Genomic DNA, 12,236 nt, shown 5'->3' with positions numbered 1-12,236 from the left:
TCTGGCATATGTGTTATTAAACGTATTCATAACTCATAATGTCATCCTGTTTGTCTTAAACTTCATGTCACATTCAAACGACAGTATGTATGGCTTTCATGTATAATACTTATAACAGTTTATCAATTTTGTTTACACGAAACACTTTTTACACTTACTTCGATTAAGTACGTCCAAATCATAACGAAGACATTAACATGATTATGTGATAACATATGCAGTCGTACAAAGCATTCAGGGGGTTTAATTGGCTAATTTTGATATTTCGTCTCTTTTCAAATTAGGATTATTTTAAAAAAACGATTGTACTGTACACGATACGTGTTTGGAAAAATAATATGATTCAAGTGATGATGTTAAACTATTATCTATCATAACATGACAATTCATAAGACATGCTATACCAAACAAGACGTATCATTTGAAAAAAAATAACATGTTATATTTATCAAATGAAACACTTACATTTTCTTAGTGAACAATGTTATTTCTATTAAAAATTCAAATAAAAATGTTGATACAAGTATTCTTAATACAGTGTCTTTTTAAACATGAATGACGCATAAAAATAACTGTCATCTAATAGCATATTTTTTATATTCAAACTATACACACCATATACAATCAATTTAAACAGTACCAACGTTTAATGCTCATTTTCATAATATTTTACACCGAGCATGATTAGAAAAATATGTGTTTGAATGTGAGAAGAATGGCATTAATTAAGGTTACTCATGAAAATAAAACAGGTTCGGGTGAGTCCAGTTTTGGACTGTGCTAGGTATTTTAATATTACATCTAACAGTAATCGGTTCAACTATTATGCGTTTTATCCTCACTAAATATACACGTGTTTTCCAATTCCGCATATGTTGCTATACAAGTCGTACTTTTTCCATGTTATTGTTATGTATTATAATTTTGTTTCCAGTAATGTTATTTAGCATTATACACATACGGCTTTATAGATATTTAAAACTGAAAACCTTATTAATTAGGCAGCTGGTATAATAACTGTACTTTATATATTATGTAAAAAAACATCTTAATTACATCATGGAAGTACTATATTGACAGTAACTACTACGATCCAACTTCAAAAGAGGGACGAAAGATACCAGAGGGAGAATCAAACTTAAAGTCGTAAAAAACTGACAACGCCATGGATAAAAATGAAAAAGACAAACAGACAAATAATAGTACACATGACACAACATAGAAAACTAAAGCATTCGCAACACGAACCCCACTAAAAACAAGTGGTGATCCTGCTTTACATATGGCAAACGTTTTATCTGCAATGCTGCGCGCAATTTCATGACATGTTAATTAGCAAGAAAAATTGAACGTTATTAACACATCAGCGTGTGATGCCCTACAACATTGTCAATCTCGGGATTACAGAAATAAACGTCGAAATCGAAAGTTGTGATAAATTTTTAGGAAGCAGCTATCGGCAAACCTCGGCAGATTCCGTTATCCTACATCTGCATATGTGTGCCGATTGAGTGATTGATAGATTAATGCGAGTCATAAATAATTATAATGAAAATCACATTGACCATGGAAATTTGTACCAAATTTATTGAATAAATGCCACATTTTTTTTTCGGAAGAAATTGCACAATATGTATATATCGCAAGGTGTGATTATATATATACTGTTTACTCAAGTGGCAAACATTCCCTGCATTTTCAAGACAATTGTAAATTATTGTTCCGATAAAAACAAAAGACCAAAGATATTTTAGATAAATGTAGGAATAATTAAGCTTCGCTCTTAATCCAGGGTAAGGTTATTGTTCGGTTTTTCGAATGTACAGCTGAACACCGATGTGTTGAAATCTGTTTTAGTACTTCGACTCAAGGATGTGTATAGAGACACGATTTAAACTTAACCCACAAAATAATAAAATAATGTCACTCACTATTTCAAATTGTTGTAGAATAAATAATTCTGGGCCGATTTTCAATTGTTATGCATCTGCCGATTTGTTTAGATAAGTTGTTCACAAATAAAGGTCTACCGACGCGATTGAAATAAGTAAAGGTGTTTTACGACAGGCAATGATGTAAAGCTGTTTCGATAAAAATCAAGTGATTGATAAGAAGTACCTCTGGTCAATTTAATGACCGGGGCATCGCAAATAGTCACAAAAGAACTTAACGACAGCGTACCAATTAGACAGTTTCCATAGTTTTCTATACGGCTACCCGGGTTATAAATAAGTGATAATTAATCGTTGTAGTTCCTGTCAATATAATACTTCAATGATTACATGTATACAAATACAGCTTTATATATATTTAAAACGGAAACCCTTACTAGACAGCTGCTATAATAACTGTACTCAAAGAACATCTTAATTATATGCATACAGCTTGATAGACAGGTTTGTAGGCTTTGTTTCATTTGACCTTCGCACAACAGAGTATAGTAAAAGCATAATCATTTTCAGTCATATTATTCCGTAGAATTATTTGATAGATTTGGATTTTAATTTGACTGTCTACGGTATCTTGTGAAGTTTAAAGTGACATCTTATAATTGCTATTATATGTTTATTAGATATGACCATGATTTACTGTCCAATGTAGAAACCCTTCAAATATTCCAATCCTCCAGTATGTACGCGTTCCAGAGCTAACATTAACCTGTATATTGTAGGTTTTACTTCTCTTGAAGTTTTCCATTTTCTCAGGATGTCTTCTATCTGATTGTACATGTCCCTTGGGTGCCGTGTCAATGTCTCCTCTATCGAACTTATACTAACTCCCAGCTCAATACCGAGTTGTATGGCGCAGTTTCCAAGGTTTCTGGGCAGATCTTTCAGAACATCATCGTGTGGAACTTCTTGTAGTCGGATTTCAGCAATATCTGTCAAAATATATACATAATATTTGGAAAAAAAAACATTGACGTTGATATATGAGGCATGTCGATGAACAAGTTTGTGCATATTGTTGCTTTTAACTAAATAGCTAAATTGTATACATGAAATAGCTGACTAATCATCTGAACTTTTACATATATAGAAAAAAAATAGTATTCAAAACACAAAAGATAAGACACAACACAATATCTAACCAGACTAAGAAAAGAAACATCATAATTAACACTCGGCAAAATAGTCATATTCAGGATTAAGTCACGTTTGGTAATTAGCAGACGAAGTAGATGGTAAAATACAATCAAGACGTTATAAAATTAAGAAATAATTCATGAAAGCCATAGATTGTTGGAAATTTACACATGGCCTGGGCCGTGATATTCGAATTTTATCCTGAGCGTTAGGGTGGTTATGCTGTGTGTGTGGCTGTTATTTTTTACTCCCAGTTAGATAAAGCTCCAATATCTTTATAAATATGTAGCTTGCGTACGTTGTTTCGTGAATAACTGCTAACAAGAAACTTTTTAATTCTTTAAAATCTCAAACCCAACATTTCCCATTTTTAATTTACATGTTTTTCTCGTAAGCTTTCGTCAAATCCAAAGTTGACATTTTTTTAACTAAGGAGCCGCCATGTTGACTTGCTGAAATGAGTAAATATGCGAATAATGCAATATAATAGAAAATAAAACAAAACCTACCCCAAAACTCAGTTTTAATACAATATCATACGAATTCCGATGGAACACGTAACAGAAAACTTTCAACTTTGGCGGTTTCATTTGAATGACGTCATGTTTTGAAATGACCTAAATGCGCCAAAAAGATTAATAGACTTTCGCGGAATTTTATTACATTTTTATTTTGTTCATTTCTCCGAGCTCTTGTGCATTACATGTATTAGATAAAATACAAAGGTAACAAAGAAACAGACCGGTAACAACCGTTGCCGGATAGTTTTTCTGCACGAGTAGTCAGGTCAAGGTCCGAGGCGATAGCTGAGGACCTTGACCTGACTACAAGTGCAAAAAAACTATTCGGCTGTGTTACCGGCCTCTTTCCTTTGTTACTTTTGTTTTTTTATCTGACTTGTACGACGTTTCAAGAAAGTTAAAATACATTTTGCAAGACTAAACATTTGAGATATTTAGATAGCCATAAAGCAGTAAATGTAAGTTATAGTATAAACATTTTTCATTTCCCTTCAACCGATATTTTTTTAAAGAAAAAAAATCAGGAATCTATTTAGGTAATTATTTGATAAAAAAAAAGAGCCATTTAAAGGAAAAGATGAATGTTGTACACATTTAAGACTTATAAAAGGCAACTTCGTAAAAAAGTAATATATTAAAGAAATATTTTAGTGGTAAGTAGGAATACGTTTGATCTTTATGGATGACACAAAAAGCGGGGAAGAAGGGGGGGGGGGCTAATTTATTTTAAGATAAACAGGCTGTAATCTTTATTTCTGATGAAAAATGCAGGATATGCCATTCCATCCCCCCATTCCCCCTTGAAAAATACGTTTGTTGCCAAATTCATGAATTTAATATTCAGTTGGGGGGGGGGGGGGGATTCGGGGGATTAGAACAGCCTTGTTTTGGATGATCAATACATTTAAATAGGGATATAAAGTTGGACCCCCCCTGTTTTGTCCTGGATTTGGACCTGGATCCGCCACTGATATAAATTCGATAACAATATAAATGTATCAAAAGAATGAATTTTCTACTTCATTAGTAAATGAAATGTTTGTGAAAAAATGAATGTTGTCTTAATATTAAACATATTCAGGCATATACTTTATTTTTTTTTTTAATTCATGCTCGTCTCTAGATATGGAAGTGTTGATCGGGAATAAACACGTGTTACTATATGATCCAATCGTAGCTTACCGCCCAAAATTGATGACATAAGTTGAATGATTTTCTTCTAGATTTGCTGCTTATTTGGACGTGTATTACATGAACACTTTGTGTTTATAGGATCAATCGTGCATCGGTGAGTTGATAGGAATTTTATCTTTTGATAAGATTTGATTTTTATTTATTTATTTCCTGTCTTAATTTTATTGAAATATACACGTCAGTATCATCATTTCTTTACTTTGAGCATTGTCCAAAATACTATTTATATCCATATATTGAAGAAAACGTTTATTGACCGAATATTTTGCTTCATAAAGGGGGCGGTATGTTCTTTTTTTTAGTACATTAATTAACTATTTACTTTCAACGCCATCACCCAAATGTTTTTGTTTAAAGTAGCACTATTTACGGTATTCGGAAATCAGGGAATCATGCAAAACATTAATTTGTCATCTGCTTGACCATGATAATGTTTTTCTGATAAAATTTGTGATCAAAATATCTTTTTTTTTGGAAAAAACCATACCCCCCCCTTTTGAAGTTAAATGTCTAATCCCTTAGTGTACTGATATAAATAGTATTTTAATTGAAATGTTTGAAAATAGATATTGATGCTAACGTTAATATTTTGTTCAATAAAAAATAAGTCGGTGAACCAAAAGGTTCAAATCTAATTGAAAGTTAAAAGTGCCCATGAACTCACTGATCATGCACGAGTGATTCTATTCATAAAAAGTGTCCGTGTAACAACTAAAAAGAGTCTGTGTATCATCTAAATAGAGTCCGTGTAACACCCGTTAATGTACTGTTTTTCTATAGCTCGGGAAGGGGGGGCAAAGTCGTACAACTTTTTATTATGCATACGAATAAGTATAAAAGTTATTTTGTCTTTTTTTAATTGCACTTTTTAAAACAATAAAATCGGCAAAGGGTCTGCAAATAGGTTCCAATACATGTAGATTTTCGTGGGAAGTATATTGTAACAGCCATTATTATGTTTATCTCTGAGTCCGCGCTATTTATATTTTATCGAGAATTTTATCACAGTGTTGTTTACAAAGCTAAAGAAGCACGTCCTTTTATAATTGTCATTAATAAGTTAAAATACAAATACATCACATATATAAACCCATTCGTTATGGAGTCCATAAACTGTACTGTGTGTCATTTTAAGTACTAGTATGTTCTCCTCATAACTCGTCAGGAGCACACTTCTGTGTACGAAGTAGGTAAATCGTGAACATGCACGAGAAAAACGGATCAACAGAGATCTGTAATCACCATTCAACTGGACAGAGGATGTTATACCGCTCAGAAAGGGTTAATTGATAATTTGGAAGTTGAAATCATCCAGTTTGTCATAGATTTTAGTGTAAAGTCGTTCATCTGTGTCTATATTAAGGAAAAGATCAACGTATGAAGCAGTCTTTCTGGTATTAATAGTATCGTTGATTTCATGTTCACTGGGATATATGAGATGTAAGTAACGATTACATTGTAGGTTATTAAGTGAACGGTCAATATAAATATATCCGAAGGTAAGAAAGCATCAAGATTTAAGAAGGCTGCCAATCTAGTTGTGGGTTGATTTTCAGCTCTGCAGTTTTTTGGCAATTTTAAGCTGGTTTTTGAAGGAATTTATCTAATATGCAAATCATATCATGATGTTTGGAATTTGATGAACTTTACAGAAATATGATTTACTTCATATTTTGTTGAAAGATGGATTTACTTTTAATTAAATTAGTGGAATTATATATTTTGAATTGGAAAACTATTTGTAATATATTGATTTTCTGAGTAGTGTTGTCTGTATTACCACCATGCATGGGGACAGTAAAGGAGCAAAAACTATACAATGTTAGCAGCAAAAAAAGCCTGGGAGCAATAATTCTTCTAAAGAATCTGTAAAGGAAAAACCATCCAAGCAGAACAAACGATTCCATTCAGATGATGCAAATGACATTGTAGAAGGTATTGATTTGACTGGTATTCAAAATAATTTAAGTGAAATAAAACAATCTCGTCAGGGCACAGTTACAAAGACTGACCTTACTAATGCTATGGTTTATTTGGTACAACAAACATGACAAAAGGACTTAAAAACTTTAGTTAGTAACATTGTCCAGAAATTATTAGATCATTTTGCAGTAAGTTTGAGTGTAAAAAAAGTGAGGAAACTGGAAAATTTGATGATAAGTTAGATACATTGATGATTGAGAATAAGGATCTGAGGGAAAGAATCAGGGCTAAAGATAGAGTTATTGAATACTTAGTGGAAAAGGTTGGTGACAATACTAACAGATCTATTGATGCATTGAAGTTAGCCAATTATAATGAGCAATACAGTCGAAAACATAATATAAGAATGCTAAACTTTACTGAAAAAAGGGGTGAGAATTTGAGAAAAGCATTAATTGAAACTTTAAAGGATGACTGTAAATATTGAGCCCAGTGATGTACTAGCCATCCACAGAATACCTGGGAAAGATGGTTATCAGAAGCCTGTCATTGTTAAGGTAAAGAATACAGAAACTAAAATACGGATTATGCGACAAAAAAGATCCCTGAAAAATGAAGTGAAATTGCATGATGACATATCACAACGCAATCTTGGACTAAAGGCAAGACTTGAGAACACTAAAACATTTGAGAATGTATGGTTTTACAACTGTAATGTGTATGACAAAACTGAAACTAGTAGCAGAATAAGATTTGATCTCTTTGACAATGTAGAAGAAAAAATAAAACAGAAATTAAGAGATGGAAATTAGTTAGTTATCTTTTAAATCTGTTACACCGGTTAATATTTTTTGAAAAATGTACGGCTTTTATAAATATAAATAGATAGATATAAATGTATAAGATAAAAAATGAAGTGTTTCATGTCAATTCCGAATTACGAAATCCTGTATATATAGTAAATAATATACCAGATATATTTTTCTTTAATCTAAATTATACTGTCACTATAAAGTATAGGGGAAATAACTCTTACATTTATTATGAAATAAATATGTAATCTTATCTCCCCTTACAATATCTACATGTATTCCTTTGCTAGATTTATATATAACTATTATAATGCCATACTGTAAATTAGTTTATACATTCAATGATAAATGAAGAAAATGATATGCGACATCTTATGTTTGTATGTGTGTATGTTTGTGTATGTCTAATTTGTGACAATTGTATATTTGTACTTATGAACTTGCTGATATGTTTTATAAATCATCACTTCAGATATAATCATGAATAATAATGTAACGATACTATCAATGAATGTGAGGGGTCTTTTTTCAAACTCCAAAAAGAGGGCAGATGTTTTTGATTGGGCTAGGAGTAAAAATACTTCAATAGTGTGTTTTCAGGAAACTCATAGCAATAAAGACATTGAAAAATACTGGGAAGATGAATGGGGAAATACGTGCTTTTTCAGTCATAAAGACAGTAAAATTGCAGGTGTCTCTGTTATGTTTAAAAAGGGCCTGGATTTTATTGTGCATAATACTATTATTGATGATAATGGTCGTTACATGATTTTAGATATAACAATTTTTTTCACAAAGATTATGGTTTGCATGTCTGTATGGTTATAATACAGACGAACCTTCATTCTTTGACAAAATAATGCAGAATGTTTTAACCTTTAAAAACACCAGTGTTTCATTATGTGGTGACTGGAATGTTGTATTAGATACATTTATGGATACATATTATATCAAACATAATAGAAACCCTAACTCCCGTAAAAAAATTGATGAAATCATTGATGTTTTTGAACTTCTTGATCCTTAGCGTACATACTATCCAGAAGATATGAAATATACTTGGCGTCAGTCCTCACCTATAAAACAAAGTCGCCTCGATAATTTCTTAAATTCAAAAGACCTTTTTTCACTTATGAAGAATACCATTATCATTCCGGGTTATAGAACGGAACATTCAGCAATTATTTTCACCTTCTCAGCTTGTTTAAAAAAACGGGGCACAAGTTAGTGGAAACTTAACTCTCAGTTACTTAGAGATGCAGATTATATAAAAAGGGTTAAATCATATATTAAGGATACTATTTTAGAATACCATTTGTCAGGTGATATGGAAAATCTTCTTTCTTTTGAGTTGTCATGTAATGATCAAACATTTTTTGAAATATTGAAAATAAAGATTAGATCCTTGTCCATAAATTACAGCATTAATAAATCCAGAGAGGAAAAAATGTCATTCAAACATGAAAAAGATATTTTATATTTTGAAGTATTATGAATCATTCTCCAAATGATGAGGTTCAAAAATCTTTATTTGAAAAAAATGGAACTAGAAAATTGTAGACAAAAGACAGTTGAATGCTTGCTGCTTGGATTCCGAGCTAACTGGCATGAGAATGGTGAAAAGTGTACAAATTATTTTTGTAAATTAGAAAAGAAAATGTTTATTAAGAAAACCATAACAGAAGTTATTGATGATAAAGGTCAGCATATTTCAGAGCAATAACAAATTCTGATGGAACAGCAACATTTTTATCAAAATTTGTACTCAAGCAAAAATTAAATTGCAATGATCATTTTTTAATCATAACATTAAGCTTACAGAAGAACAAAGTGATCTTTGTGAAGGAAATTTTACTTTTAAAGAATGTGCTGAATCTTTAAAATTTATGACAAATGGTATTAATCCTGGTTCTGATGGGTATTCAGTAGATTTTTATCAATTTTTTTAGAAAAATATTGGCCTGTTTGTCTTTCGATCTCTTCACTTTGGATATGCGAGGGTGAATTTTCTGATTTTCAGTATCAAAGCATAATAACTTGCATTCCTAAAGAGGGAACAGACAGACAGTATATTAGTAACTGGCGTCCTATTAGTCTTTTGAATACTGATATGAAAATAGCTTCTGCTGTTATAGCTAATAGACTTAAACCTGTTTTACCAAGGGAAATATCGTTGAGGGAAACACTTTCATGTTTTGAATCTTTTTATAAAATTTCAGGTTTGAAAATAAATGCTTCCAAGACAAAAGCACTATGGGTTGGAAGTAAAAAATATTCTGATCTTATTTTATGTCCCGACTTAAAACTTCATTGGTCACATTCAAATTTTAAATTTTTGGGGATTGAACTTTCTTTAGATTTAAACTGTTTCACAGAAATTAATTTTACTAAGAAAATTAAAGAGGTCTCTGCAATTCTGAAGAGCTGGCAACATCGAAAACTCACATTATTAGGAAAAATTACAGTAAGTAAATTACTTGCTTTTTCAAAGTTGGTCCATTTATTGACTGCATTACCAAACCTATCACACTCCAGGTTAACAGAGCTCACTTTATTATCTTATGATTTCATATGGAATGGAAAACCAGACAGAATTAAGCGAACAACACTTATTGGTGATATTCTCAAAGTGGACTTAATATGGTACATCTTCATTCATTTAATATCTATTTGAAAATCAGTTGGATAAAAAGACTGCTGGTAAACCCTAGCGGTGGCTGGCAGCAGTTGTTACTGGCAGACCTTATGCAGTATGGGGGGGGGGTGAAAGGGTTTTAAATCTTCAGAAAGAAAAGCCGATTGAGATATCTTAAAGATGTAAAATTCTTTCTGGAAGGATGTTTTACTATGCTTTTCTGCTGCAAAACCTATTACTGAGAATTCTGTCAGTGACATTTTTTCCTTCGATATTTTGAACTTTTCTTCTTTGGATGATTTTCCCATATGACATTCAATGGGAAAACGGGTGTGTGCCGTCAGTAAGTGACCTTATTAATCGTGAAAATATGATTTTTTTTATAAATTATACTGTCACTATAAAGTATAGGGGAAATAACTCTTACATTTATTATGAAATAAATATGTAATCTTATCTCCCCTTACAATATCTACATGTATTCCTTTGCTAGATTTATATATAACTATTATAATGCCATACTGTAAATTAGTTTATACATTCAATGATAAATGAAGAAAATGATATGCGACATCTTATGTTTGTATGTGTGTATGTTTGTGTATGTCTAATTTGTGACAATTGTATATTTGTACTTATGAACTTGCTGATATGTTTTATAAATCATCACTTCAGATATAATCATGAATAATAATGTTACGATACTATCAATGAATGTGAGGGGTCTTTTTTCAAACTCCAAAAAGAGGGCAGATGTTTTTGATTGGGCTACGAGTAAAAAATCTTCTTTGGATGATTTTCCCATATGACATTCAATGGGAAAACGGGTGTGTGCCGTCAGTAAGTGACCTTATTAATCGTGAAAATATGATTTTTTTTATAAATTTGAGCAATTTCAAGAAAAAGTACAAAACAACAATTTTATTAAATATTATGGTTTGATATCAAAATCCCTAACACTATGAAAAAATGCCTTAAAGAGAACTGTCTAAATCAAGATTTAGATAAGTCTAACACTGGTAATACTTTCTAAAAAAAATCAGGTGTAATTTGAAAGCCACATTTGTATATAAAAACTTAGTAGACGAAGTTCTTCAACTACCAACAATCAAATTTTTTAAATTGGAAGAACTGTTAGTTATTGATAGTACAGAATGGTCAGAGTATTTCATGATAGCAAAAAAGTCTTGTAGAGATGCTTATTTAAAAACCTTTCAATATAAATGTTTGCATAGAATTATAGCAACTAATACCTTTTTATACAAAATCAAATTAAAAGATACCAAGTTATGTACTTTTTTGTTAACTTGGAGAAGAAACCATTGAACACCTTGTTTTTTTAATGCCCAATAACTTTTCAATTGTGGCAGTCTTTTTCCAATATTGTGAAACTTTATTTGTAAATTTAAAAATCTCATCAAAGAGAATGTGTTTCTTGGTTGTAAACATGATATTTGCTATTGAATCTGCTAATCATAATTACAAAGAATTATATATATAAATGTAAATTAAATGAAACAAAACCAAATATGATTGAGTTAAAGAATAAAATAAAGAAATACCAATTTTTTGAAAATCATATTGCAAAGAAAAATGATAAAAAATCCAAGTTTGTGAAAAATTTTGGTCTCCTTTACATGTAATATTTAACTAAGTGTTGTCTTCATATTATCTATGTTTAGTTCAGAGAAAAGAAATAATTGATAAATTATGAGCAAATTTATTTCTTTAAAAAAAATTGTATTAAAAAGTAAGACATGATACATATTGTATCGAAAAAGATGAGTGAAAGTATTAGTTAGTAAGTCACAGAGAGAGAGAGGAGAGATAAATAAAATACAATTTTATGTAACTTAAAATATTCTTATTGTTAAAAATTAATTAGTCAGACTTCATTTTGTATATTTTCTTCTGTATTTACCCCTTGATACCATTGTCAGGTGGTAGTGTGATGGGGTGTGTAAAATCCTGACTCTTGAAAAACAAATAAAAGATAAAAAAAAAAAAAAAAAGCATTTCGAAAGATGTTTTTTCTTGTTGTCATTTAGAAGTTTCTGAATGAATT

General features: G+C 30.8%; 1 protein-coding gene across 1 annotated transcript in view; it reads right to left on the bottom strand.

Annotated features, from left to right (window-relative positions):
- Window positions 1-614: 614 nt before the first annotated feature.
- The window catches only part of LOC143076379 (uncharacterized), a 30,931-nt gene continuing 19,309 nt past the window's right edge, over window positions 615-12,236 (bottom strand). Inside the window, exon 10 of the mRNA XM_076252118.1 lies at window positions 615-2,881. The gene's annotated coding sequence lies outside the window, so the exon portion shown is untranslated. The remainder of the gene's footprint in view (window positions 2,882-12,236) is intronic.

Source organism: Mytilus galloprovincialis, chromosome 5 (assembly GCF_965363235.1).
Source record: "Mytilus galloprovincialis chromosome 5, xbMytGall1.hap1.1, whole genome shotgun sequence".
NCBI classification, from domain to species: Eukaryota; Metazoa; Mollusca; class Bivalvia; order Mytilida; family Mytilidae; genus Mytilus; species Mytilus galloprovincialis.
Note: the sequence above shows the minus strand (reverse complement) of the source record. Positions and strands in the feature narration are given on the sequence as shown.